A 6425-nucleotide genomic window follows, 5' to 3' on the forward strand; every position below is an offset into this window, starting at 1 on the left:
TCAGGATATATTGTTTATTTAGAAATATATGCAACCTGAGCCTACGATGGAGAGGCTCACAGCATGGCGGACTGATGTTCTGAAAAAGTTGTTTACTACATCAGGAGACCGAGAAGCAGTGCTTTTTCCCTCTGGGGGTACTCAAGGGCATGCAGTACCGGTGCCTTTTTCATCTTCAGATGTTAAAAGTGTGGCACATGCTGTAACAACTTCATGGTGAGTACTGGCATCCTTTTTCCTTAAAAAAAGAGAGGCACTGCTGAGAAGCTTTCTAACTAACAGACCATTGAGGTAGGGGCCCCCACACATTTGGCCTCTGACACAGAGCCACTTCCTTTGTTACCATAGCAGTGCATACTTAGGTTGCCAGGTACCAGGCCTGGTTATTCCAACAATTGAATCATTACGGGATCCATGAAGTAGGACGGGCTCGGGCATACAGCCTACCCCCCTCCCACCAAAACTATCAACAATATTTTTGTACACTGCCTTTATATTTTTCATGCAATGTCTGTTTGCAAATGCTTTTATAAATAAATGAAATTATCAGCAAACCTATTCTGGAGTTGGTAAGTTCTGAATGTTACTCATGGTGAGAACAGGTAAAATGAATTAAATCTCTACTGAAAACATTCTCCAGTTTCTTAGAATTTTCATTTCAATACTTTGTTTTGAATGGTGATGAAAAGCTAACATCTTTTCCTGCTGCGGGCAGTTTCCATTAGTGCTGTGACAGATATTACAGTAAAAACATAAGAAGAGCCCATTGGATCAGGCCAATGGTTCTTCTGGAATTGCTAAGAATGGTTACTGATAATAGTTTCATTAATCTTCAAATAAGGACCAGATTACAGTAAAAGTAAATAACATCAGAAGATACTGTTGCAGTAGAAATGGATGTTCTATCTTAGCTCCAGATGTTTCAAGCAAGTTAGGCATTTGATCTACACATATAAACGGGTCTGTGTAGCTGGATAAATTGTAAGTACCTGTAAATGCACAACTCCATATCATGTCAATTGGTTAGGTTTTTTTCCGGACTATTGTGCATAGGCTGCTCGGAGCATTATTTAAAAGAGACTTGGTGCTGTTAGAATTAAGAACAAGCATAATTCCAACTGATTTTAAATATTTGAATGTGGTATTCTGTTATTACTTTAAAATGGTTTGTGGATGGCATGATTCATCTTCATACAAGTGCAGCCATTTACCCATGGAGGAATCAGGTCAGAACCCTGTTCCAAACACATACCCTCATCTTAACATGCCCATCATTGTTTTTTGAAAGGCAAGTAGAAAGTAGCTGATTTAAAATACCTCAATCTGGCACCACACCTGATTTAGCATCCTTAAAAGTTGATCATGCTTCACTCTTTGAATGGGTGTTTGCAGTTTCCCCTCATCTGAGGATTCACGAAGCTTGCAATCTCCATAAATTCCTTCTCGATCTCTTCTTGTCTTTTAATAGCCTGTGTCTGGGACAGGGCATGCCATTTAGTAACATGTATCCCATCTTGCTACTGAATCAAAAATAGTACACAGAATCATAGAGGGAGTCCATTAAACATTTACTGCTTTGAATTTGCCAACTGGCTCTCCCAACTAGTTTTCCCCTGAAGCAAAGCTGCCATAGCTCAGAGTGCAAGGATTGCTTGAAAATTCTCTCCATTGTCTGCCCTGCCTAATTTTTAGTCCCCCAGAATGATGCCTCAGTAAGGCATGCTTCGGGGTAGTCATTTTCCATTTAGGATAGTCTCTGCACCATTTACCGGTAAAACTCCAAGGGAGGTAGAACTTTTAATGATTCCACTTCTTCTATGATAGTATGTTAGTAATGGAGGGGAAATCCGCTAGATGGCACTCTCTTTCAGAATTTTAAACATTAGTAGGAAATCGCTTACAACCTGAAAAGATTTCTGTGGAGCCTCTAAGGCAAATAATAAAAATAAAAATAAAATATTCAAGGGCTGTATCTGGTTCACAGGCTGATGGTTGCATTAAATCTGTTCAAGCAGATTTAGATCAAGAAAATATTTTTGTTTACTTGTCTTACTTTTAAGACTTGCAACTAGCAGCCAATGCTCTATAAATGATGAAATAATCAAGATAAAAACAGCAGCCTCAAACTCTTGAGTCCCTTTATTCTGAACCTCATGATTTTCTTTTACGAAAATACTATGAAAATATTTCATATGCAGGAGGTGGAAGGAACCTGCATTGGAACCTTGCAGTCCAGGAATAAAATTTATATAAAATTTTCAAATGCATGATTTTACTATGAACAATACCTTTGTGGGGATTTTTTCAGTACTAAAACAAGCATTATGCAGGCAACAGTTCAATAAAAGATACAATAAAAGGCGGTTATAAAAACTGAGTAAAGCTATGTAATAAACAAGCCTTGTGTTTATTATATATTATTAGTACTACTCAGTAGGCTACCAAGGGACAGCTCACTGAAGGCAGGCACTTCTCTGACATGGAGATCTTCTTGAGGACATACCAAAGGCTTGAACAACCGTGATCTTATTTCACTGAACCTGGATTCTTCGCATTGGTAACTCATGAGGAGGCAAGTAGTTGTGAATTTCCCTCCTGCCCTTCACAGAAGTGCTGTCTTTAGTGAAGCAAGCAATAATGGAAGTCTTGCTGAATTCTGTGGAGCCAAAATTCCTCTGTTTAATTTTTGTGTGTGTGTGCTGACACCTCAGTCAGCTCCTCCTCCGTTGACAGACTTTCAGCTTGTTCCAGCAGAGCTGAAATATTGCTGTGAAGGAGATGCACAGCGAAGGATACAGACTTTTAATGTGTTCAGTTTTCTCCTAAATGTTCTGCCTTGTGAAGGCCATACCAAATCTGACTTCTCATTATTTAATCTGCCCTGGCTACTCATTCAAGGGCTCCTGAGGTGCCAGATTTGCCTTTATGGCACTGGTTCCGAACTTCTGCAGCTTTAAGGCTCCAACAATTAAATGCCAACTTTGGCTCTATGCCACTGAGTTGAGGCCGGAGCTCAACAAACTGAGAGCAAGGTTGCCAGCTCTGATGCAATGGGAGTACCTGTGCTCTTGCGCCCTAGATTCCATTCTATCCCCTCTGCTTGGAGGAAGAGAAACTCTTCACTGTTCACAGGTGACTCCTGCCTATCCTCACACAGTTGTGCCATGCAACCATATACAGTGGTACCTCGGGTTAAGTACTTAATTCATTCCGGAGGTCCGTTCTTAACCTGAAACTGTTCTTAACCTGAAGCACCACTTTAGCTAATGGGGCCTCCTGCTGCCGCCGCGCCGCCGGAGCACGATTTCTGTTCTCATCCTGAAGCAAAGTTCTTAACCTGAGGTACTGTTTCTGGGTTAGCAGAGTCTGTAACCTGAAGCGTATGTAACCTGAAGCGTATGTAACCCGAGGTACCACTGTAGATCTTTCAGAGGAGGGATGTTCTCTGGTCCTCTGCATGGTGTTGTTATAAGGTATGCAGGATAGAGCAACAGATTCTGCCTTGTTTTGCCAAGCATAGTTTAACTGTCCATCTTTTGCCCCACTCTTGATCTAACAGATCAAGGCAAGTTAAGTTTCTAGTTTGAAGTATGTATCTAATGTACATGAGGATCTTTGCAGCAACAGAACTAAATGGACAGTTGCTGCTGTCAACAGGGAGAACAGATAGGCCTGGATTCAGTTCCCTACACTCCAAATAGATTAGTGCTGTCAGAGTTGGCATAGCTGATCTTCTCCTTGGCACTGCCCACGTCTTCAGCCTTAGGTGCTGGATGTGGGTATTGTTGATCACCCCGCATTTCATATAGCACTTTTTTGCATTCAAATACACAATCTAGAAATGAGATCTGTTTCCACAAGCCTCCTTCCATGGATATATCACCCTTCCTGGATACAGAGTTATAGTGTAGCAAAGCTTGGGTTTTTCTTTCATTATATTGGGATTTAAAAGCTCATATTTTTCTTTACTGAGAGAAGCTGATGAAAAACTGATATAACTTTGTCTGTATTGTGTTTGCCTCTCCTCACTGGAATTCTTTTTAATCCCTTGACTTACTAACCCATTGGGTGGGGGGGAAGGTTTTGGTGGGACTGCTCCTACCCCTCCTGCTGCGAGGACTCTTGCATTTAGCAGGTGCATCATGGACAGAAATCCAAAATCAGCAGGCATGCAAATGCTGTGATGAGAGAAGCTTCAAAGAGCATAGAATTGTAGAGTTGGGACTACGAAGCTCATTTAGTCCAATCCCCTGCAATGCAGGAATCTTTTCCCCAATGGGGGGCTCAAAACCATGACCCTGAGATTAAGCGTCTCATGCTCAGTTGCAACGTTTCGCACAGGAAAAAAGGAAGTGGCAACCCTATTTCTGTGTGAAATTAATTTTACATTTATATTTGTGTGCGCTTTTTTGGCATCAGAACCACATTTCATAAAACCACTGTCTAGTGCTTTCTTGCAATGGCATTTGTATTGCTTTTTCAGATTAGGTTAATATGAATCACTGAACATCCCTCAAAGCATATTTGTGGCTTGCATTTAAAAGACCATTAATTTGAAATGAATGAAAAGTTATGTGATCCAATTCTCATTTTAGCATGAGATGGTATATTCCAAACCATTTTTCTTATTCAAATTGCATGCCATTTATTAGAACCTTAGGACAGAAATGATGTTTAAATCAATCTTATTTAAAGCACATTTTTTTGATATTTCTTTCCTTCTTTGACATGTTCCCATTACATTTAGAGGATATATTTATCAGAGACGTGATACTTGGGCATTTGAGTCAATAAAACCTATTTATAATTGCATTTATCCAAACTTTCTACAGGGGCTTTGCATGCCCTAGTCAGACAGGTGAGGTTGTAATACAGTAAGTTCAGGAATAAACCAAGCTGATCAATAACCCACAGAAGGTCTGGATTTAAAATAATTTTGGTCTAAATGAAGCTGAATCAATTCTGATAATAATAATAATAATAATAATAATAATAATAATAATAATAATAATAAATAAAATAAAAATATCAACTAACTGTGCAACTTTGTGCCTGTCTACTCAGAAGTACTTAGTGCCAGGTTCTGTGGGACTCACTCCTGTGTAAGTGTGTACAGAATTGGAGTTGAAAAGCAAGTTGACTTTTTTTTTTAATGGGCCAGGGGTAGTCTTTGCAGATTTGCCACCTTTTGTGCTGACAGCACTTTGATGTTTCAGGACAAATACGCCCTCTGTTCAATTTCTATCACTAAGCTGGTTAAGAATACAGAAGCCATCATAACAGAAGAAAAAGGTACATCTTTACAGGGAACTAAGATGGTGAGTATGCCTTAAACTGGGTTGTGGACTGAGCTAATTGATAAGGTTACAAGAGCTACAGCAAAGTAATACTTTGAATGACCAGGGTGGGGAGAAAGAGATGCTAACTGTAGAAACACAACATGTTAAACAGTGTAAGGGTGGATTCACATGACCAATTTCCCCACTGGACATGTAAAAGGACACTGTGGGGTTTTGTGCATATGCCTTATGGATTGGATTGATGCAGGTTATGAGCTGAATTAAGTGGAAAAGGAACCCATCTGTTGTTGCTGCCATTTGAGCTTTGACTGCAGCAGCCCCAGAAATCAGGAATGGGGTGCTAGTGGATTTTTAATACCTGAACTAAGGAGGACAAGAGCTGGTGCCCAGAATTATCTGAAGGAGAAGGGAGGAGCCAGGCTTGGGAAATGTTGGGACAAGGGATATGGGAAAAAACTTGGCTCCTTCCTTTTAATATTTTTCTGTGTAAATGGCTATGAGGGCCAAACCCTTCACCCAGAAGATACCCACGGGCTGTATTTATTCTTCTCTCAAAATCATTAGTTTTGAAGGGAGAAGTCCCTGTGGACAGCTTTTGAAAATATCCTTCATCACCAGTCCTTATATAGTGTGACAAAATCTATTCACCAGCACTAATGCCTCTCTTTATAAGTATCCTTCACAGGTGCTCAGTGTCCACAATCATCTTGCACGCCAAAACAACTTCTCTCATTCTAGGTCTGGCTAGAATCATTTTGCTGCCTGAAGGAGAGCAGTGAATGGCACTCTCCTCCCATCAAGGTGCACAGTATCCAAGGCAACAGTTATGACATCCCAAATCTAAGGCAACTAATCCTACTCCACCTAATGGAATGACCTAGCTGAAACAACCCTGTTATCCAAGTTTTCTTTTCCACTGACCAAAGTCAGCATACCAATACCACAGCCTTCTCCCTTGGCTTTAATTTGCATTTGCACATTGAATACACTTGTGCTACTTACTTAGGCATAGTGAGTGGGGCTTACATTTTGGCATGTAGCAATATCCACTTGTAGATCAGTTAGGAATTGCTTCCTAACCCTGAAAGATTGTTCAGTGATTTGTATAGGTGGTAGAGGTGAAGG

The sequence above is a fragment of the Podarcis raffonei genome, chromosome 1 (assembly GCF_027172205.1).
Source record: "Podarcis raffonei isolate rPodRaf1 chromosome 1, rPodRaf1.pri, whole genome shotgun sequence".
NCBI lineage: Eukaryota > Metazoa > Chordata > Lepidosauria > Squamata > Lacertidae > Podarcis > Podarcis raffonei.